We start from the raw sequence: 23,208 nt of genomic DNA on the forward strand, positions 1-23,208 counted from the left end.
GAGGTTGCCTCTCAAATGCAGTACTTCGTTTTGCCTGCCCTCAAAGGTTACTCTGCTTTCACTATATCAGAATATATAGTGTAGGATGAAGCTCAAAAAAGGTTTCTGCAACCTAATGGCATAAAAGCGCTTGTATCAGTAGGATTATTTCCAACTGAGGAGTAAGTCCTGTTTGTCTACTTACTTTATGTAAGTAGGATTTCATCCACGTGAGCAAATGGACCGCTAGAAAATAAAAATCGCCTCTCACGTTTAACTAATTACCATGGTACAGACATGTTCTATCCAAAGACCAATCTTACTATAAACGATAATTGTTTTCCTAACTCCAAAGTAAGAATTTATTCATGAAAAATACTTGTCGTCTAAAGCTTGCAGTGCTTACCGATGGGAAACCTGAGAGTCTAAGTCTATTGATGCAGGTCAGGGTGGTAGAAATGGAGGAGAGACAGCTTTGCACTCTACAGCATGTCAGAGAGCATTCTGCAAGCAAGCTGTAGAAAAAGAATCTTTGTCTTTGTTGCAATTTGTTGTCACAGCCTTGATCTCATTTCTCTGGCAGCTTCAAATGATTCTGTGTATGCAAAGGTGCACCCGAACTAGCTTGCACTTAGCCTTCATTTAACAGGACCCATGCTCTTAAACAAAATAATGACTCAGCATAGACGACAAGTAGCAGTATCTGTGCAAGCGTCTGATTTACCCTTTTAGGCATTTATAGAAGCATCTTTTCAAACAGAGAATTCGAAGTTGTTAATAGAACAGCTGCCAGTTTATTTGTACTGTTTCTTTCCTATATCATACATAATTTTATGATACCAAAATCATGAGATTAAATGAAGTTCTTTGAAGCAGAACGTTGCTGTAAAAACATTGTGGTATTCCCAAAACAACACATTTTAGTGACATTTTGGAGAAGATTTGAAGTTATTCCAAATTTCTTAAAAGTTTTAGAATTTCCTTCAGATGGTAACAAGCTACCCAAAGGGATACTGTGAAGAATATGCTGAAGGTTGTTAGATAAATTTATTAGTCACTGTATAAAATAAACTACCAATACATAGTTTAGCCTTTGGCCACAGTCTATTATAACCCTTGAACGTACATACTTGCAGCTACAATCTTTCCACAAAGGCAGACATATTAATGTCCTATTTCTAACTGTTTTTTTTAATACCTAAACACCGCCAGAAGGCAAAAGAAAAAAAAAAAAAAACGTAAATCACATTCTATAAATCTTCTATCTATTAAATCTCATTAAATCAGAAATTCTGGCAAATGTAGACAGGGCTTATGATCAAGGGAATGAGCTTTCTCCATCGCAAGCTAAAGATGCCTACAGAGCTGTCCAGATGAGCGGTCCCCACTCTTCCCATAACTGAGGCTCACTAGGAAAGCTGACTGTATCTCACATCACTGGTGTACCAATAAAGATCAGTTTCCTTCAAAACAAAAAAGCCTAAAGGGACACAGCTTCATTAATGACATTATGTCAAACAGTAAGTGAAATGATGATATTAAAAATTATTTAAAAATAAGTATGCTTTCCTTACTAGCTCTGATAGCCCCTCCTTGCCAGTTAGCCGCCCTCTCCACACCCTACTCCTCTGCTGGTTTCTGGCCCACCCTTTGCCTCTCACCTGACAAGGCTCTTCCTTCTCAGCCGGTGCGTTCCCACAGGGAGCACTGGCCCCACTTTCACTGCCTCCTCCAAGGCATTGCAGAGCTCGACCCTGCTTCTTCATGCAGAGGAAGCAGCCACGAGCAGACAGCACTGGCGACTGCCCCCAGGTACCTGCAGGAGCCCAGAGGTGCTGCCTTCCCAGCTGCTCTGGTCTGCTGCGTGCAGGAACTCAGCTGCAGCTGGAGCTTTGCCCCAGGTGGAAGTAAGTGAGATAACAGGAGTGATCAAGGGCAATTTGTCTTTTTGCCAGAGCTGCGCTTCATTGACCAGAAATGACCGTTCTGGGGAAGGCTGCCATGATATATTCATCTATTCTTTAGAACCAGTGCCAAAACAGCTTTTCTCTTCTGCAAGCTGTGTTGCCACAGGCAGAACCTAAAGCAACGGCGTGGACAGATAACATTGAGCAAACCACAGCAACCTGCCTCTGTGGCCTCCTCCAGACAGGAGTGCAACCAGCAGCCACCTGAGCCAGGCTCTGCTGCGCACAGGAGCTCCTCCTGGTGATGGGTCTTCCCCCCCGGCAGCAGCTTTACCCAGGGGTGCCGTGACTCTGGGCCCCATGGTCGTTGGCATGATGCACTTCTCAGAGCGCAAGAGGAGGAGAGTAGCCCACGAGAAATGGGGTGCTATTTTTCAGAGAAGGTCTGAAACAGAATCTTTTCAGGCTCAAAAATGTTCAGGCAGGTGATTTTTCCCCCCTCCCCTAATTTCTGGCGGGGTCCAGAATAACTTACCCGTTTATGTGGTTTTTGTTAAGAACTACATATGGAAGTGTCATGGAACTCACAAAAAATCTAAGCTAAAATGAAATTTGTTCCTACGAGGTTTCCACCTTAAACCACAAGCTTGCGAGCATGAGACTGACGTTGAACATCCAGCAGTGACTATTTAAGGAGCGTGTGTGTGTTGGGGGGGAGGCAAATCACAGTGCCTTGCAGATTACAACCACAGCTTTACAAATAGCAAAATGTCAAGGATTTTTATTTGGTTTTCCCTCAAAACAATACAAGGCAGCAAATCTCCTGCAAGGACTAGGAAAAAACTAATGGCAGAATCTGGCCTTATATGTTTATTCAGTCTAACTCCAGAAGTACCTACAGCATTTTGTCATGTGTAAACACAGGCTAGCTGGCTATTTTTAAACTCATTTAATTCAACACATATGGGTTGAATTCTGTTAGAAATATCTTTCTGATGTAGTTACTGAAATTGCCACTAGACAGAGCTGTTTATCTTATTTTTAATCTCTGAAATACTCAGGACTCACAATGACAAAAGCAAAGCAGTCATGTGCCAGAAATCCAAGAAGAGTTTGCATTCTAGAATCCTTCAGAAAAATGGCATGTGACTAACAACTGCGTGGCACTTACAGCTAAGGGTTATTTTTTGCATCATGCTATATAAAGTGTCATCCCTGGAGCTAAGGGGCTGCATCTGGACTCAAATTCTCTAGTAATTCGCTAAGAGCTAGCGAAAAGAGATGACGGATGAAGAAAACTGTTTTTTTTTTTTTTCTTCCATTAAACTACAGTGCACCTGTTGAAATTAAAAATAAAATTCCTAGAGATTTAAAAGGACTGTGAGAAGTCACTTATTCTATGGTTTACAGTCAACCACGTTTTACCAGGAGAATCTTGGAAAGGGGTACCTATCACTGGGGGGGGGGGAACAGGAAATTCAGGTAGGCGACATATGTTAAAGTCATCACTATGAGTGATAGTAGACTGGATTCAAAGACTAAGACAATATAAACTTGTTAAAATATAACATTACAGTTTAATCACTAAACAGTGATATGGCTTACTGCATATGCTTTAGTATCCATCTGCTTTACTGTCCATGACAAAGCAGCAGTTCCTCCCTCCAAGTAATGCAGAAATAAACCCTGTAATTAAGTGCCTGTTGACATCACAGAGCTATGCAAGTTTATATCATATCATTATTTGGTATTTTCTAATAAATCTAGGGCAAAACATACTTTCTTTAAAGAAAATTAAGTGCTTATTTTGAGATGAAGCAAATAAACAGATAACAGTATTAGCATCAATTTTCCTAGGGATCACATCCTGATTCACATTGCAGGCAACCAAGAGCAGGAATTTCTGGAATTTCTGCAGCTGTAGCTACAGTATTGATTACATGTTGGGACTGTGATTTGAACAGCTGTGAAGCCACAGCCAGCTCATATGAGCTGGTGTTCTTGTATGGTCACAGCCAGTCCAAGTGCAGAATAAAGGAAGTTCGTGTAACTTATCAAAAAGTTTTGATTCATTTCTCAGCTGGTACCAAACATGGGGTATTCTAGTGTCAGACAGAGCAAATGTTGAGGCAGGTAACTTACTGTTAGGCCAGGGAGTCTTTGAGAACATCTAAAGGCTACCACAGGACTTAACTGTCTATCCACCACACTTGAGGACTTTGGGTAATGCATTTGTTGCATAAGAACATATCTCTGGAGTCTTCAGCTCTTCCTTCTCACTTACTCAGCTTAGTTCAAAGTTTACTTTGCTTTCAGTCTCTTGCACCGGTTGCAGACACAACCCAGAGCGTCCTCTGGTAAGCTGCATGCATCTCCCCTAGGAGGCCGCACAGGGCAGCGCAGACACTTCCGTGCTCTCCCTCAGAGCCCAGGCCAGCGTCACCTTCTTTAGATTTGTATTAATGGTGTACTCCTGCTGCTGGCTGGCCTACATATAGGTTTTCTGAGTTGAAAGAAACTTAGGAGTTTGCAGTTGCATTTCTATTTCAAATTTAAGCCAAATCCAGGCTTCTTTCCCATTTATCCTCCTGCAACATTAAAGCCAAACTCAACAATAATTACAGGTGAGATAAAAGAAAAGTAACCAATCTGACTTGGGGTTCCTCACTCACTTTTAACAGTAAAGTAGACACTGAATACATTGAGTTTAGTTTTGCTCTGTCATCAGTGTTTCTTCCCTCAAGCACAACGGAGACCTGAGGCCAAGACTTACACACCCTGTGTGCACGCGCGTGCATCTTTGGGTTTGTGAACGCGGGGCAGATAAAGGTTACAGTACAGCAGCACTTACTTTTGGCAAAGAGAGCAGGGAGGAATGGGTTAATATATAAGTGGCAGATTCCTGGTTTGGGCCCGCTTAGCGCTGAAGAGCTGAACTCCACCTTTTCCTCAGCGCAGTACACAGGCCCAGCCTAGCTATTAGCACATCACACAAGACTAATTTAGTATTTGCAGTTTCCAGCGCTGATGATTTCTATAAAGCTTCTGAAGTCAGTGGCACTTCTTGGATCTATTACCTGGCTTGTGAGTCCCTCCTCACCTGTTGTAAAATTCTTAATTGAAAGCATTAAGTGTTCGCTACTGTCCGTAACCCTAAACGGTCATACCCAAGTGGGGAGCTTAAAAAAAAAAAAGGGGGGGGGGGGGGAAGGGAGAAAATGATGATCCTTTTTTCAGTTCCTCTGATGATCTTTGGACATTGGCAAAGGATTATTCAGATTTTAAAGATGTACGAGGCAGAAAGAAGTGTGGACAGGTGTTTAAGAGAAACGCTGCAGGGAAGATACAGGCACGGGTAGAGACAGCCCACAAAGATCAGAAGGCAACACTGACCATGTGACAGACTGCATATGAGAAAGAACTCGGTACAAAAGGAAATTCTTTCTGCATTAATAGCAGAACTTCAAAAGCCATAGAAAATGCTTCACAGAGCAATGTAAAACTGTTTCTTAATAAATGATAGCTATTACTCCCTAGTAAGAATTGAAATATTACATGTTAACTTTCCATTTCTTCCATTCCCCTTTTTCCTTCCCCCTATATTCCAGCACCACTTTATGGTACTGACTTGGAGCTTATAAATGTTAAACGATCATGTGATTCAGAAACAGAAATTGTATTTTCTTTTTACTTGGCTTCAGTTCTTATTCTTATATTGCCGAAACTGGCACAGTTGCTGTGGTGCAAAATCCCTGGAATCTTCTTTGGATACAGGTGATTCACATGATTTTGCTTCTTTTGCAATTCAAAATACAATTTTTAAAGCCTTCACATCTACATTTTTAAAGATATCCATTATTTGTAATGAAATTGGAGGCCAAGGTCAGATCCAGTTCCTTCAGATTAATGGCAGACCTTTCCTGAACGTGGACCATTCTGACCTCTCTAAGACTCTACAAATAAGGACAGGCTTCTCAGCACGAGGAAAGTAGGCAACGGGAGTTTCTAAGAGCCACGGCCAAGCTTCCTTCCAGAACACTCCACTAAGATCTTCAACAGACTTTCTGAGCAACGGGACTGACTATGGTCAGATCCATGCCTGTGGTGTACAAACAAGTGCTGCTACTGTTTTCAAAAAAGTATATTTGCAACTTTTTCTTCTTGGTCAGACAGCATATCCTCAATTAGAGTTGCAGCAATTCTGTGCTAAGCACTCAAACATTTGTTTTAGTGAAGAATTCAAATCTCTCAGTCTTACACTAATGCCATGTCTGCTGAAGAACAACTTTGGAATAGGCGTTTGAATTTATTTCATTTTTCCCATTTAAAGGATGTTCTACTCTTTCACCTTCCAGTGATGCATCTGTTTTAATCCCTCTTATACTAAGATTAAAAAACAGCCTGAATACACCAAAGTTCTGAAATTCATGTTTATGGAGAGAGACGTGAAACTACTCTTATCTCAGTCGTGTCACTAAGTCTCTTCACCCCTTTCATACATTTAATAGACACCAAGCAGATCCTTCTGCTCTCAGAATGCAAGGGCTGGTTGCGGAAGTCGCACGCTCCTTCATCCTGCTCTTTTCCTACTCCTCTCTATGCTGAGGACATGGGATGAAGCCTCAGCCAGGAGGGTGATCCTCCGTAGCATTCATAAGAATCTGATGCTAGAAAAGAGAGCAGTAGGATGCAGGATTATCCAGGTCACTGACTTGATAACCAGCACATACTTCCTAGTCAGCGAATTTGGTATCTATTTGCTGAATATACAGCTTCAGGATTCCTCCTACACAGAAGGTACATTTCTTGCGCTATGACCAGCAAGCGGTCTGACTGGCTGCAGACAGTAAGTCATCTTTTGTCCTATAACACTGTCACGGACCATGCACTGAACTAATAAGTCAGTCTCTGCAGTCAAGTGCAAGCACAGGGAAAGAAGAGATGGATTCTTTTGGTTTGGGGATCCCCGAGCAAAGAATGTGTGTGTGTGTTGCTAGGTATCAAATACCTATTAGGGCCTAAATTAAAACAAACTAGAAACATAAAATGTCTAACAATGACAATTAGGAGAGCAGCCATAAAGGATAGAGGCCCTGTTGCACATTTTCTCACCTACACAGCCTTTTTGAAAACAAAAACAAAAACACTACCAACAAGATACATCCGATATTATTAAGGTCTACTCTCACTGTTGTGCCTGTAAGGAATGAAAACATGAATTATTGACACTTCCTATCGTTTTAACTATGGAATTTCCCATTTCTGCATAAGGAACTCTGGGTCTCTCCTCAACTGTGTATTTCCTGCCTGGCATTGAACTTTACTTCTGTAAATAAATAAAATCTCAATTGCCTTTATGGATGAATACTTTAGCAACTGTGAGGAGCTCTAATCCTGTGGAGATGGGAACGCAACTGTCCACCAAAGAGCAGACTGAAGTAAAACTCAGCCTTGTTTAATCAGTAGGAGTGTTTACATTCATTCTGCATTCTGCCCTGAGTTTTTAACTCAGTTGCCCCATTTTCAGGGAAGTTTTGGAAAATAAATTTAAAAACTGCTATCCTTGTGCTGAAGCCGTATGCACGTATAATCTTTCGAAAAAATACACTTAAAATAATGACCCTGGAATGAAAGCTAGGTCTTGAAATATGGATGCAATCAGTTTATTTAGTTATTTTCTTTGTACACGCCCAAGGCCACAGAGGTTCTTTAAGATGTGCTTTAAGGCAAATACAGATTTTTAGATACTCTGTGACATTGCCAAAAAATGACAAATCAGAAGGTTGTTTACTATCACCCCTAAAACTGTAACTCAGGAGTAAGGATTAACTTTATCTGAAGCATTTCTCATTCTTTATTTCGAATTAAGTTATGATTTGGTTTTCAAAATCTAATCAAAGCACAGGAGTAAATAAACATACTCCCTTGCATGCTAATTAGAGAAGAAATGTTTCACTTCAGCTTTTTCATCCTCCGAGGCAGTTAAATGTAATTGTAACAGGCATGTAATATTACACTGTATGCACAGAACTTGCTTCCCCGAAATAACTGACCTGCCTGTTAAGACTCTTGGGAGCTCAGACTTCCGATACTCAGATTGTTTGGTTACAAGGGTACACTAAAGAAGCACAAGCAGAGATTAAACCATATCAAAAGAAATGATTAAAAATACCTATCTCTCAATTATGAGCACTATGGTGACAATCTGACTGAACAATCAAACAAAAAAACAACACCTCCCCCAACCCTCTGCAGATGTTTTACAAAATTACACACAGTCACATGCTATTGGATTATGTTTGCTTGCACTAAGGTTGCATGGGTTTGCATTTGAGGAACTCTCACGGTTGTAGGAACAAAATCTCATTTGTAATACAAATATACCTACTGTACTAATGTCTTCAGTGAAACTTTTGGCAATTCCTACTGGGCCAGGATTTGCTGACAGTATGATGTAGTGCAGAACAGCAAGAAACAAAAAACAAAATCTCAGATTAAGTTCTGTCAGAGAACAATTCATTGAACAAAAGACCTATGGGATACAGGATTCAGAAAGACCTGATGAATAAGAATTTTCCAGCATTTTATGCATGCCAGAGTTAAAGACTGAGAACAGTGGCAATTTCAATAACTACATCAGAAGGATGTTACTTCTAACAGAATTCAACCCGTATGTGCTGGGGTAAGAGTGCTAGCTCTTCTCAAATTCTGTGCTGTTCTGTTTTTTTAAATATAGGTCTCAGATCCAGCCAATCACTTCTACACCTGGGAAGGTGCACCACACCATTATGGTGCTGAAGCACATACTGATGCAGTTTGCTGGATGAAGAGGGAATAAAAGCTATAGAAGATCCCAGATCTCCGTCAGTTATAAGGTATGGGCTCCAGGATTTCTCTAGCTACACTTGCTGTTTCTAAATTTAAAATCATCTTAGAAGCAGGATTTTTTTCTTTTTTTCTTTTTTTCTTTTTTTTTTTTATATAATTAGATGAAATAAAAGCCTGTGGTACAAAGAATATTTTGAGAAAAAATTAATCATTTCTTTCTGAATATTATGAAGCATCTAGAAATACTCACTACTTCCCCTTCTACCAACCTTGCTGCACACACTACAGAATATCCCAATTTATTCAGCACACTGCTTTCTCTGTAGAAAGAAGTATGTTGTGTCAAAACTCAAGTCTGGCATAGACTGATGGGAAAGAAGAATTTTCCCAACTAAAATTCTCACGACCCACACACGCAGAGGCCGTATTTCCTTATTGCAGCTCATGCACTCCTGTTGCTGAAAGCCATGATGACCTTTTACTTCTCAGACCCCCACAGAAGTCACAAACAGACTGAGTTTTATAGGGATTCCTGCAAAGTAGTGATATACAGGTACATCAGGTACAACCAGGAGAGAAAAAAGAGAGATTCTCAGAAGAGGACTGCAGAAAAGGTGCCCTCAAAATAAACCTGAGTTACTCAGCCAAAGCTCTCAAAACTTTGAAAAAGGAACAGATAAGCTTCTACGTTTCTTTAAAAATCTGACCCAGTATCCATTTCTCTGTCTTCTCTAATTTTACTCTCCACTTCTTCACTGTTTAAAAAACCCCCACACCTTAGATGACAAGGCTTCTCAAGCTTGGCTAATACATATTACTTACATGACAATAACTACTTCAGTTGGGTGTGGGATTCTTTTTAGCAGTAGCTAGAGCAGTATTTCTTCCAGTAAGGGCTCAGATATATTAGTACAGCTTATTAGCCTTCCTTATTGAAATAAATTATGTTGTTGTAACTGCATAACTGTGTTTTAACTGTCTGTATGCGTGAGGGTGTTCTATGACTTAAAACTGCATACATACGGTCAGAGATGAAACAAGGCCTTCATTCACTTTTTTTATAGAGTACCTCGAACATGAAAAGCACTAAAGATATATGTTATCTGTAATAATTACAGCATCTTGCCAACAAATCAACTAATGATATTAGCATTCAGTATAAAAAAATGAAATCTTCAGCCAACCTCCTTGCTTCTCTTTATAAAGAGTGCTCAGGAGATGTGGATTCTAGAGCTGATATTCATCTGTGACACTCTGTTGTGAGTTTACACAACAGGTATTTTGGACTAGAAAATGTATAATGTTTGCTTGAATTTTTCTTTTCTTCCCATACCTCCTGAATTCACAAAACTCGATTTCAAAGTTTCTGAGCACTTAATGTACCCAGAGATCTCAACTGAAGCAGCTGGAATCATGCTTGTCAGCTGTGATAAAACACACACAGTTTAAGGTTTTCATATGCAGCTACAGGGATTTATTTCTTAAAGGAGATTATCCAAAGTGGCAGACCAGATAAAAATCTCCCTGGCTAATCCTTTTGAAAATCTAGGTCTATCAAATCAAGGAAATCTCTATACTTCATCCCATAAAAAAGTTGTTTGTTCTTAAAAGAGAAAGATCAGTTGCTGCAGCCTGCTTATATTATACACAGTTACAGAGCACCAGAACAGATTTTATCAGCTTTAACTGTGGGACAAGATACTGGTCAAAAAAAATGTAAGTGATCAGCCACAATTGAAAAAGCATCAACAAGGCTTATCGGTGCTTATAAGCTGTAGACTTTCTGATCCATCCACTGCAAAGGAAGGAGCAGGAGAAACTTTGCAGAGGCCTCAAGTCTGCGTATTAGGAGCTGAATGGCATGATTATAAAGATATGTAATTGTCCACAAAAATGACTCTTTGAGCAATGTGACCCCGAGGAGGTACGCACGCACGCTCACTCGCTGTTAAATGCTCAATCCTTAGAGTTTTTAAACTTTAAAGAAGATGTAGTACGTCACCAGCTCTTTCGGTGTTGTACATAATCAGTTTGACTAATAAAACTAATCTGAATCATGGTTTTATTAAGCTGAACCCTGATAGCAACAACTTTCTAACAAACACTGAACAAGTCATGAACAATAATTTGATTAGCCTTTGTTATGGTGACTTAGAGGAGCCAAAAGAGAAAATGACTAACTCGGATACTTTATGAGAAACCCTTGTCACATACCTTCAAGAAAAGAAGAGATTATGTTGCTTATGGGCAGATCTTAAAATTTTTTTGAAGTTTTTATAAGTGTTGTAAAGTGCATCTCTTCTAATTACTGCATAATACTTTTCCAGTCATTGTTACCGTGCCAAAAGTAACTATGCCATCCAGATGTTTTAAAAATGCAAAGATCAAAATATCATATTATGTCTGATCACATCTAACACTGTAAAACAGCTAAGTAATTCTTATATTTTTAAAAATGGAATATTAATGTGTGACCATATGAAATTCAATTGCAACTGCATCCAACTGGCAGCCTCCTGCTTTTCCTGTAGTGTGTGCTATTGCCCTCCTGCATTTTTCCCCTCCTCCAGCTGGGAAAAGGAACAGCTGGTCCTGCAGATGAGACAGGTTTGACAGCTGGTCAATCCAGATGCCAAGTTCTGGAATATGTCTTTTCAGCAACCTTTGCTGCTATTTATTTGGCTACTGTCCTTGCTGGCAGCTGTAAAGTTATACACTGGCTATACAAGGGTCAGGATTTTAGAAGTCTACTTGATCTGCTTTGCTCTCCAAGATGCAATTGTTCCTTGGCTCAAATTCTGGCTCCTTGGAGTTTCCTCCACATGAATTCCTCAAAAAAAAAAAAGAAAAAGAAAAAGAAAAAGCCTCAATAAATAGCCAACTGTAAATTGGTTTTGAGAACAGGAACATGCAAACGTTTAGACCATTTAAAGATATTTTTCTGCCTGCCTATCTACCATGGCATCTATTTGATGACTAAACGGTTAACCGAGTCATTGAGGCCAGATCAGTATTTGATACTCCTGAAAGGCCAATATGGGGAAGCAGCTGCCTCTCTTAGATTTTTCTATAGCCTCTGGTAAGCAGTAAAATGCAATGTTAATTTTGAACTGCCTTAACATGTGGTTGGGAACTGCTGTCCTTTGACAATCTATCTTGGAGGCTTTGTTCCAGATTTACCAGCAATCAAGGCTTGATTTAGGCCACTTCTCTTTGGCAATCAGGCTGTGAAGTGTCTATCTGCTGGTTTCATGTCATTCATCCTTTAGCAGGAGAGGGGATACAAAGAGTCAAAGAAGATACATTTTTCTTGCAATGGATACTGATTTTATCCTGGACCCTGTGTTTGGATAAAGTACATTCCAGACATAATGACAGTTAACAAGAGGATTTCAGTCCTTGTATTTGCTAGGAGATAAGCAGGAAAACAGGGTAACGTGGTGAACCTTTCTTACTGATGTCCTGAATCTACCCAAAGCAAGATTTGAATACTTTTGGAAGAAGACAATGTAATAAAACAAAGAACAACCCATAGGATAGCTACTCAGAAAGCTGGATTTCACTTGAACGGAAAATGAATCAATGAAGACAGAATAATGCCACGAGAAAGGAATAAAAAAAGGAGCATCTGGGCATTTGGTAAGTGGCTAAAAAATTTGGAGCAAAGTTAGTTCAGATTAACTGAGAGAATCACACTTTAATAGTTGTACTGGCCAAGCTTCAGACTTGTATGCAATATCAAACTAAGCAATTTTTACTAAGTGGTTTGATCTGCTGTGAGATGTTCAGAATTTCCCTGGCAATATACATACTATGCTGCAACTCATGGCTTAGCCACCCAAAGACTACAACATCTTTTTAAATAATCATCCTCCTTTCACCTGAAAATAGATAGTAACTGAGCAGTTTTCCAGCTACTTTGGCTCCACCGAATGCTGAATTTTAAGTCATGAAGTGACTGTCAGCTTGTACAGGACAAAGAAGCTTTAAAAGAAATTGTAATCCGAACCCCAGTGAAGTACAGGGCATCTTCCTGTTTATCTTTTTGTTTTAATATCACTATGCATTAGATCACTGCACAGGCTAACTTAACTTTTTCCAGCTTTTTTTGTTCACTGAAAGATTAGTATTAAGAAATCAGTTTACTACTGGAACTTGAAGAGGAGAAAAAGGCATACTTCCCCACCCTTAAAAGATATTTTCAAGCACAATTTTTCTTGAGCAGTTGGTGGAAGTTTAGCCCTCTGGGAAACAGTAAGGCTTATCAGCTTATCAGAGTAATTTGATTGACGAAAATGCATTTCAGGACAATTCGCTTCCATCACAACAGGGTTACAGTTTCTTTGAGGAGGCATTTTTGCAAAATATAGTTCCTAAGCCATCTCAGTGTCTTCCTCCCACCTCTTCAAATAGATAACTTAAACAAATAGCCTCATATTAGCTGTTAAAGGAGTGAAGGGGGGGATTTTATGAGGCTTTTTTAATGGCTTCTGACGTAATTAGTGTTTAATGTGCTCAACTGCTAATACCAGCAGGCAGATGGATGAATCAGTTCAAAGCTTGAATGTATTTCTGATACTTTCCTATTATAGAGTGCAGAGGAAAATTCAGTAATACAACTAACTTATTTTTTTTTAACCTCTTTATAACCCATTAAAAATGAGACATTCATATAAATCTTATCCCCAGCTTTTCCTTTCCCTCTTCACATCCTATAGTTTAAAAGCATTTTTAAACAACGTGGCCCCACGGGAGGGTTTTTTAAACAACGGATTGTATAAAACTTCAGACCAAAAATAAAAGCAATGGTAGTTAGTTAGGATGGCATTTTTAAAGAATGGCCACTTTCTCAGCCCATAGACATTTCCCTGCATAGTTTTTAACCCAAGAACCATGTTTTTTCTAGTAAACAAGAATTAAGAAAAAAAAAAAAAGCAGCAACAAAGTGACCCTGAAGAAAGAGGGAAAGCCATCTTCCAGCTGCAGGAAAGCAAAGAGAGGGCATTATCAGGGACACACAAAGTGCGCTTGTGAAGGTCTCATTTTCAAGGGCCTCAAAAGGCAGTGTAAGAACCAAGGGCAGAGAGCTCTCCTGACTCCTGTTTTCTGGCAAAGCACAGCACTGGATCAGCAAGACTCCGCTTCCCTAGCCAATACTACAGCTATAATCATGACCTCTTTATGTAGCCAAACCACCAAGAACTTCGCCCCCCTTGTAACGAAGCAGACAGAAAGCCCATCTAAGCACAAACTGTAAGGGTTGCTTCATCCCAACAATCTCTGCTTTGAGCTACCCCTACTCGTAGCACCTTTCTTGAGCCCATTAGGCCAACTAGGCCCCCCCAGAGAGCAACCTGCTACTAGCAGAAACACAGCACAGAAACTCATCCCTCCAAACTCCACTTAGGCTGAGCCGCTGCCCTGAGGTCTTTACCCAGACTAAATCCCACTCAGCATGTTCACCAGGCATAAAGACATCAGGTTCCCTTTATACTGTAGCCACTATATAAAATTGCTCAGACTGGTCCAATAAAAATCAAATGGAAAATTCTCCACGTCTCTACTGGATCTTACAAAAATTGTTTTCCCAGACTGTAAGCCAGGTTCAAGTCAGTACTGTTAAACCCTACTGCATTACAACCAAAACTGTAACTCAGAGAACATAATTTGATACAGTTCAGTGTCCTTGCCTTCAGAAAGGGTTTGGGTTTTGGCACTGTGTTGCTTTAAGAGTATCTTAAAAAAGAGCAGAAGGCTCCTAGATGTTGCAGGACCAAAAGGCTCCCACATCTTTGGAACATCCTGGTGGGTACCATGAAGCAGGGTATTGACAGAAAGGGATTAACCAAAGGAGATCCCAGGGCCTTATTCCACCAAAAGAACTTCCTGAAGGAGAGATGAAGCCTGATAGGTCAAATGATTTTGTAAACGCAAATTCAGTTTAGGCTTCAGGAAAAGCCCTGGAAGAGATGACTGGCATTCCATATCGCTGCAAATGAAAGCAACCGCTACACAGGCAGCTGCGTTGACAGGTAGCTCTCTGCTTGTTTATGGTGGCCTGCTGGGCCAGATTTTCACTCTTCTCCAGGTACTTTGCATTACTTGGATGTTAGTTATGGGCAGATCATCAAAGCACACCGCGTCACATAGATAAAGGAAAGCCCGTCACTCAGAAAGGCTCTCTGCCAAGCACCATCCCCACAGGAGAGCTCTGCTCTGCTTCACACTTGCCACCTCCAGTACTGCAAAGTTAAAACAGCACCTAAGTTTCTGTAGCCGACTGGAGGATGGACACACAAGGGAGGTCAATGGGCTCTGAGAACTGGGGGCACCCGGGCAGCTGAGCTGAGCAGGGTTAAGTCACAAGTCAGAATCTGATTAATTCTGGTAACTGCTTAGATGTGAAGAAAAACATTTCTATTTATGAATTTCTTGATTTCACCACAAAGTGGCACTACAGCAATTGTTATCCCTTTCAGTCAGAGGATAACGAAGAACTTACAACTTATGAAGAGTCTGCATTGTCTAAATCACCACTAATTACCCTCTGCTCATACCATAATAAATCTTGCAGGGGGTTTCCGTCACTTAAATATGCACAAACCATTTACATGGGATTTCCTGGTTCGCTACTTGGGGAAAATATTTTCGTGCAGTACTTTCTCCTTAGTTCATCTTCTAATATTTGGCTAATCTGAACTAACTAAAAGTAAAATGGAACGTTTGCTTTACCAGATATATAATGTATCAAAGTATATAGTTATTGAGCAGTGGAAAGGCATCTTGGGAAGAAAAACAAAAACATAAAGAGCCCTTCAAAACCTAGTGTACTTTGCTTCTTTGAAGACTTAATAGTTTGGGCCCCCTGAAACTCATGGAAAGATTCCCATCAATGTTAGCATCAGATAAAGCTTTATATAACTAAGTTTCTTGCTTTATAATTGGCAGTACTTAGCATTAATACTGTACACTAAGGACAGTAAAATTTATACCTTCTCCTTTAGTCCAACCATGAAAAGTTCTGCCCACTGATTTAAAAAAAGCGTCAAGGCCAAGTAAAGTATAATCTGTTTTTTAATCTCTCTCTCTCCATATCTGTATGTATACCTACAAAAACGCCTAAACTTCATTACTTAGCTCCGTTCCTGTTGTATCTGAGCATGCCATCGTCTTTGACGTTTGCTTCTTCACAATAAGGAACACTTCCACTTCCTTTGGTGCAAGGAAGGCAGTATTACTGCCACTTAATGGCAGAGAACTGAAGCACTGGGAGCTAACCATAAAAAAGAGCGGGGAAAAAAAAGACTGTATCTTTACCTTTTAAAGAACGGAAGTGGAAGATGCCTAAACTAGCCACAAAGGTATACCCACAGAGTACGCATAATGACATGCAGATACAGCAGCTCAGGCTGAAAGCTGTATGATGATGTTGAGAAGCACTCAGTGATCAAGCTGGTGGCTCCATCAGCCATGCTGCAGCGGTGAAGGTCTGCCATCTCAGGCACAGCTACGCAGCGCCCACTGGGTGTGAGGATGTGCTTATGCTTATGCACGATGTGACTGCAACTCATGTAGACGTACCTGAAGTAGCACTGATAACAACATAACTAAGGAGAAATGCAGCTGAAGAAGGGCTGTAAAATACAGAGAAGCATAGAACTCTAGTCTAATAGTACCAAGGTAACTAGTTTAAAGCTATTTCTATCTTTCCTGCACTACTGACATGCTTTATTGACATGCTTTTTGTCTACTGGCAGTCTTAAAATTTTTCTTTCTTCCCCCATGCTGGACTCTTTTCTTAATAAGCCAAAGAGCGTAGGATTTCGTTGTGAAACCCTGGTACTTGGGGCTTGTGCAGAACCAGACTCCACTTTTGTCAGAATAATCAACCTTGTGTTGGTAGAGCAGTCAAGCATTGCCAAAGTGTCCAATTGTCAAAGGTTGTCAGTTGGAATCACCTCAAAAGTGAGAAGAAGATAAAACAAAACAAAAACAAAACAAAAACAGTGATTTCTGAAATTACTGAAACCGTCATAACTGCCTTTATCCCAGTGAATCTTAAAAGGCTAGGAACAAGCAGTCTTCCTAGAAGAGCTTGCCAGCAAACCCAGATTTATTGACAGCTTTGAATATTCTAGTATGTTCACTGGGAATTCAGGTTCTCCCAGCTGTCCCTATATGGCCCAGTTCCCCCAACCTACATCTAGATATGCTATATTGTCAAAGCAAGGATTATTCACCATTGTCCACCCACTCCTCAGTCTTTCTTGCTTACTACTGACAGCTGGAGATACGGCTGGCTCTAGCAGTTCGGCTCCCCTAGGCCAACTGGCAAACATTCTCTCCTACCAGCCTGCAGTTATCCTTTCTCTCTCACCCAAGAACTGTTTTTGGATGATTTGTTACCACTGAAGTGTTGCTGCTCTGGGCAACGGACTGTCCTGCCTGTCTGCTAGATCCAGCCTTGCCTTACAGCATGATACAATCCGCACTTGGCTAAGGGGCCAAAGCAAAGCAAAAGTCATGACCCCAGTCCTCATCTCACTGCAGTCACCAAAAAACAGCCTGCAACTGTAGAGAGAAAAAGCAGCGGAGTGAGAATTAAAGGAATTAAAAAGGAAATGGAGAAAAGGGGAAGAGAGAAGGAGCCAGATACTGTACAGAAAGCTCCCCAAAAGCAAGATTTTATATAAAGAACAATGCAGAAATATGCCAGGTTTTTAAATTACACGTAGGAAGGCCCAAGGCAGAGCTGCAGGGCTTGAAACGCTTCCCAAGGTCTAAAGTGCTCCCTGATCAGCATTGCTGTTTGTTCACATCTCACTAGTTTCTGAAAGCCATCGTGTTTGGCAGCCCCCCTGCAGGCTGTCCATTGAGGGTGATGTCTGCATGCAGACACCGAAGCAGCCATGCGGCTGCAGCGTGCCTCACTGGGCAGAGAGCGAACATACTGTGTGCAGCCGCTCCAGCTGACGCTGCAGGAGTAAGAGGAAAGTTAGCTAGCATCTTGAATGTACCGTTCAAAGCAGAAAACCAAACCTCTAAAGAAAATGTTGCCCAGGACAAGGGCTTCACCTGACAGCCACGCGTCCATACACTTTCCTTTGGGAAAGTTTTCCATTAATTAATCTAGCAATAATACTGAAATTCAGAGTTTTGTATTAAGTAACAGTAGCAGATTCTGTACTGCAGAATGTTACACAGGAAAGCCTGTATCTTCCTTGAGATTACACCTCCAGCAAGTCACCAGTCCCTCTACTGACTAGCTGTAAGCATTATCAGGAAAAGTACTCAGGCAGGGAAAATTGAAACCAAATGTTCATAACCAAACAAGTCTCCTGGTTTGGCGTGTAGATGAAACAAAAAACATGGAACAAGTATTCTTCCAAAAATTTCAGCCTAATAGCTCCTGGAAGGCATGTGAAGTCTCACAAACTGACTGTAGTCAGAGAAAAAGAGTGAGAACAAACATCTCAGTGCATGCACAGCACAGCTCTTTCTGGCCTTTTACATCCACATAGAACCGTGTACAAGCTCATGCTATGCATCTTTTCAAGACTGATTCCCTGTTCACGTGCTGAAGAGAAGAATTTGTGTGACATAATCCAAGTTGGACCATCTGACACATCAGTATTTAAAAGTGAAAAATAGTAACTGCTTATTATCTGGGTATAATTAAGGCAAAGAGGAGAGAGGATGTAGTAATTTGACTAAGATGATTCTATTGGGAAAGGTTCCTCAAGTCCAGGAGGTAATTTAGGGATTTACCCTAGAATACCGATAAATCAGCGTTTAAGACACGTCTTTAGGATATGGGAGATCTAGGGCAGATCCTCTGCCGCTCTCCTACAACTACCTACCTTTAACAGCAGGTTTCAGCATAAGTCAGTCTACCGCTCTCCGTCTTTCCTGTTAGAGTTGCTCCACTTTGCATATTACTTATTCCTCAGGCCAAAAAGATATCCGTGTATGTCTTTGTAGGCAGGCTTCTTCTTGGGGATGTTAACAAATGTTCAAAACCAGCTTGAGGCTGAGGGTTCCTCCTAACAGGTAGGTAGCTATTAACTGGTTGTTAGGCTTTCAGTTTGGCTTTCTTCTTTTCTTGTGTTTGTATCATACAAGGTCCTCATAGGCAATACTGAGACAGTGGTGAAAATCTCACAGGACAGGACTACACTAACTTGCACTACTCTAGGCTGCAAAACAAACCTCCCCTACACCTGCTGTTGCGAATTTGGCTGGAGTGACATTGAGAAGTGCTGCTTCTTGGTGCCTGAGTGCACTAAGGGACAGAGCCAGAGAGGTGCACTGAACTAGTATTAGCGGCTCTGCCAGAAATTTTCCGATAGTTATAGAAGAAAAGCAGAACTCCCACCCGATGTATGGTTAAGTATCAAGCAATAGGCTTACAAAGCCCTCCACCCAACTAAAGGCAAAAGTAGTCAGAGAACATCAATGAACTGCCACAGTTCCTTGAACATTAGCTCAGGAAGATGTTAAAGCTGGAAGAGTCCATTATCCTGAAAATGCTTTGCCTCCTATAAATTTCTCAAGCCGTGACTCGGGCAATCAGGACACCTACTGTTACTTGTGTAAATAATACAAGATATACCAACTGACTGTGCAAGTCAGGCTATAAGGTCACTCACATGCATTATCCCAATACCTGAGCTTTTGCAGTTAACACTAAGCAGCAGCAAAATGTCTCGATGGGGAAAACCTCCCTCTCAACCTGTTCATTCTTCACCATTTAAATTATACCATAGAACATTAAAAACAAAAAAGTTTTAAAAACCATTGCAGCCTACTTTTCAGGATTACAAATCCAGGAAGTGTACGGAGACATTTTCACATAAAAGACAGTATCAAAACCCAGGCATCAGTTTTCTCTACTGCAATCGGATACAGTAACTTTATTAGTCTACTTACCCTACTGAACTTTCAGATCTTGAACTTTTAGATCTGGACACTCGCCCTAGCTAAATAACAGGGATGTAACAAGCCAAAGGAAACTAGTAACAATTGCCCTCTTTTCCTCTCATCCTTTGGAATCCATAGCAATAAAACTCAGGCACACGGGCCTGCTCAAAGCTGTGGAACACTCTGGCCAGAAGTCCAGACTAGACAATCAGAACATGGCTGTGAGACGTATCATGGAGTGTATCCATCCTGAGGACTAAACAGCAGAGTCATCTCATCAGAACATACACCCAGAAAGCCCAGCTGAAGCACTCGCATTTAAAAAATTTGCTTCCCAGCACAATGTGAAGCTCAGTTGACTGCAGTAAAGGTCCTACAGTACCTAATGCTTCTGCTCAGTGCTTCGCTAAGGGCTCAGGGGAGAAGAGGAATGAAAACCCCAAAGCACTAAGCAGACCCTCAACACTGCCTTACTCAGGTCTGTCAGGAAGATCACAGCTTTCAAATGGCTACTTTCTTCTATGCTCTAAGAGGAAGAACAGACCAGCACTGGCGAATGGTTTTCTGCAGAACAAACATATAGATAGGACTCGAGAAACAGATGTTCTGAAAAGAGGGGTATGGGCTGGATGATGAAAGCTCAGACTGTAGTAATCCAACTGATACACAATGTCTGCTTATGCAAAATGAACTAGGCATGGTATAGGTACAGAAGCCATTACTTAACACAAGTCCTTTACCTGGGAGTCCTGGTGGACAGCAAGCTGACCATGAGCCAGCAGCGTGCCGCTGTGGCCAAGAAGGCCAATGGTCTCCTGGGCTGCATTAAGCACAGCGTTGCCAGCAGGTGGAGGGGAAATCTCCAGAGCTGCCTTCCAACCTCAACCATTCTGTGATTCTGTGAAGTCAGGACCTGTAAATCTTGGATGGCAGAGGTTCTCTGGGTCAGGCACAATCCCCCACAAAAGAAGGTTTTAAAAAGTTCTCAGGAATCTCTGAGAAATATAATTACAAAGTTCTTCACACACTTCAGAGGTTTAAGAGCGAAAACTGAGTTCTTAGAATAGCTTGTACTTTTGTGTGCCTCAGTAACTGAGTGAATTGCACAATAACTTTGCAGTAGCTAATTTTCTTGGCTTTGTTTCATTGTCCTTTCATACTGCTTGTGACTATAATTTGGTGTGTATTAGCATTAATATCAAGTTGATTTCATAAGAATTTTGTATGTTTTCTGCTAACTCTGACATTATCCAATCCGCATCAGAATGGTTGCTGCCAGGAGGGGTATGCACAGAGTTGATCCTGGAACGAAAACTCATCTGAAATTAGCATCCTAGGTAAATTAATTAGCAGCCCAGGTATCCAAAATTATCTGATGAATTTCAAACAGCCCAAGGCATTGTGTCTTTTCCTAATCTATTTTCTTGATTCCCTTTCCTGTACATTAAGTCTACAAAAATATGAGACATAAAGTTTTTAAGAGTTTTGGACTTGAAAGGCCTTGAGAGATGGATTTGTCTCAGGAATCAAAGATGAATGAAGAGGTTTCTAGACAATGAGATAATGACTGTTATCAGTCAAAACTGGGTTCATGCTTTTGAATGGAACCTTCCAAGTCCGATGTCTGTAATTTCACACTGCAAGGACTGTGAGGACCATTCGGCTTTGCATAGAGACCTTTTAAACAACTTTGGGAGGGAAAGGAATCTGCAACATTGACTTCTGGAACATAAAGACAGATGGAAATCTCTTGTTATAAAGGTGAGAAACAGCAGGAGTCAAAAAGTAAGTTCAAATTTGCACGTGTAATGAAGGTGTGAGTATGTCCCTTGATGTCAGCTGCAAAGTACATGCTAGTGCAGGAAAAAAAACCCTTAGGAGTCCTATGAAATGCTTTCCAATTGAAAGTGAAAGGCCGAGTTTTGCCAAAAATCTGCTTAGAGAAAAAGGTATTGCAATAATGTGGTTATGGGCTACAACAGAAACCTTAACTCTGAGCTGATTTGCTTTTGTGAGTTCCAAACGCCAGGTGTTATTTTTATACTTTTGTAAACTTAGTTGCTGTATGGAACCGTATGTGTCACGTAATTGGGGCCTTGCTTGGGTAATTATTTGAACTAAATAGTAATTACCACAGAAAAATCAAGCAACTGATGCGCCTGTTAGATCTGTCCTTTGACAGGCTTTCTGCCAATTCTATTTTTTTTTCCAGTGTAATTCACAGATTTGTTCTTCGGAGCCAAGCAAACCTTCTGTTCTTTACAAACCTCAATCTTTGTATCCTGCCCTTCTCCTTTTCCTTAGAGAAGTGGAGAAAGATTAGTAACTCACTGAGGTGCTTTATTTATTTAGAAAGCACATGCTCATTTTGGAAAGATTCAATCAACGGAAATCAATGTAAACCTGAATGGCTTCATGCCAAATTTTCCTTTTAGATGTAAATACCTGGCTTCCCGCAGCAGATTTTTATATTGCAGTTGTATTTGAATATCAGCAGCTAAAATACTTAAATGCATTTTATTATACATAGTACTTGATTCTTCTCTCTTTCTGGCAACAACCCACATATCCCACAAAGTGTTAAGCAGTAACAGTACAATATGAGAGCAGATTTCTCACAAGCCACTATCTATACTAAATTGTTAGTATCTATTATCTTTTTTATGAAAGTGATGTCTTTATAATCATGTTATGCCAGATCTAATGTTACTCACCTGAAGAACATACTTTAATTTTTCTTTAATTTGTACAGTCACAATGAAAGTGGTGGAAAAGCCTTTTTTTTGTTTCTTTCAAATCCATTTTGTTAATATAAACAAAATGTCAGAATGAATCCTGAATTTACTTTCCAGTGTGAGTCAGAACATGTCTCATACTGTAGTTAGGAATTACTAGTATGTGATAAACAAAGCAATAAAATGACATAGTGCAACTAACCTGGCACAAGATTTCTAGCAGGGCTCTGACCTCTCAATCTGTCAAGCTAATTAGGAAGATCAGGCAACCACTAATATTGCGGTCCCCCTGGGATACGGGGTGTGTTATTAATACAGTATGACACGGGAGTGTGCAGTGGTGTGAAACTCCAGAGGGTGCCTCCGTACAAAACTCCAGTGACTGTGAAAGCAGCCATACAGCTCATTCATCACAGACTGTCAGATGCGTCTCTGCTGTCAGATGAGATGCCATACAGAATTAATTATTCAGAATCAGCAGCTCAAGAAAGTATTCATCAACATCCATTCACATTTCATGTATAATTACTAAACTTATCCTCCCAAATAAGGAAGACATTCTCTGCAATTCTTGCAATTGGAAGCGTGATTAAAAACCTGAGAGCTCCTAGGACACTTCAGTAACCAAACAAACAGGATCACTCTGATTCTGGGGAAGGGGAGACAGAAATCACACCTATGTGCTTTCTCCACCTTTGACTCTTGCACTGACCCACCATAAGCTTGGGTATTCCCTGTAGGGCAAGCACAGCACAAGATGTTTTCTGTTCCTCCCTCTCTCGCCAACCCAGGGGGTCATCTCATCAAAAGTTAATACCGACTGTCTCTCAGATCCATCT

General features: G+C 40.6%; 1 protein-coding gene across 1 annotated transcript in view; it reads right to left on the reverse strand.

Moving 5' to 3' along the window:
- The window catches only part of ARHGEF26 (Rho guanine nucleotide exchange factor 26), a 90,140-nt gene extending 88,481 nt beyond the window's left edge, over positions 1-1,659 (reverse strand). Inside the window, exon 1 of the mRNA XM_068955188.1 lies at positions 1,641-1,659. The gene's annotated coding sequence lies outside the window, so the exon portion shown is untranslated. The remainder of the gene's footprint in view (positions 1-1,640) is intronic.
- Positions 1,660-23,208: the final 21,549 nt, after the last annotated feature.

This window comes from Struthio camelus, chromosome 9, assembly GCF_040807025.1.
Source record: "Struthio camelus isolate bStrCam1 chromosome 9, bStrCam1.hap1, whole genome shotgun sequence".
NCBI lineage: Eukaryota > Metazoa > Chordata > Aves > Struthioniformes > Struthionidae > Struthio > Struthio camelus.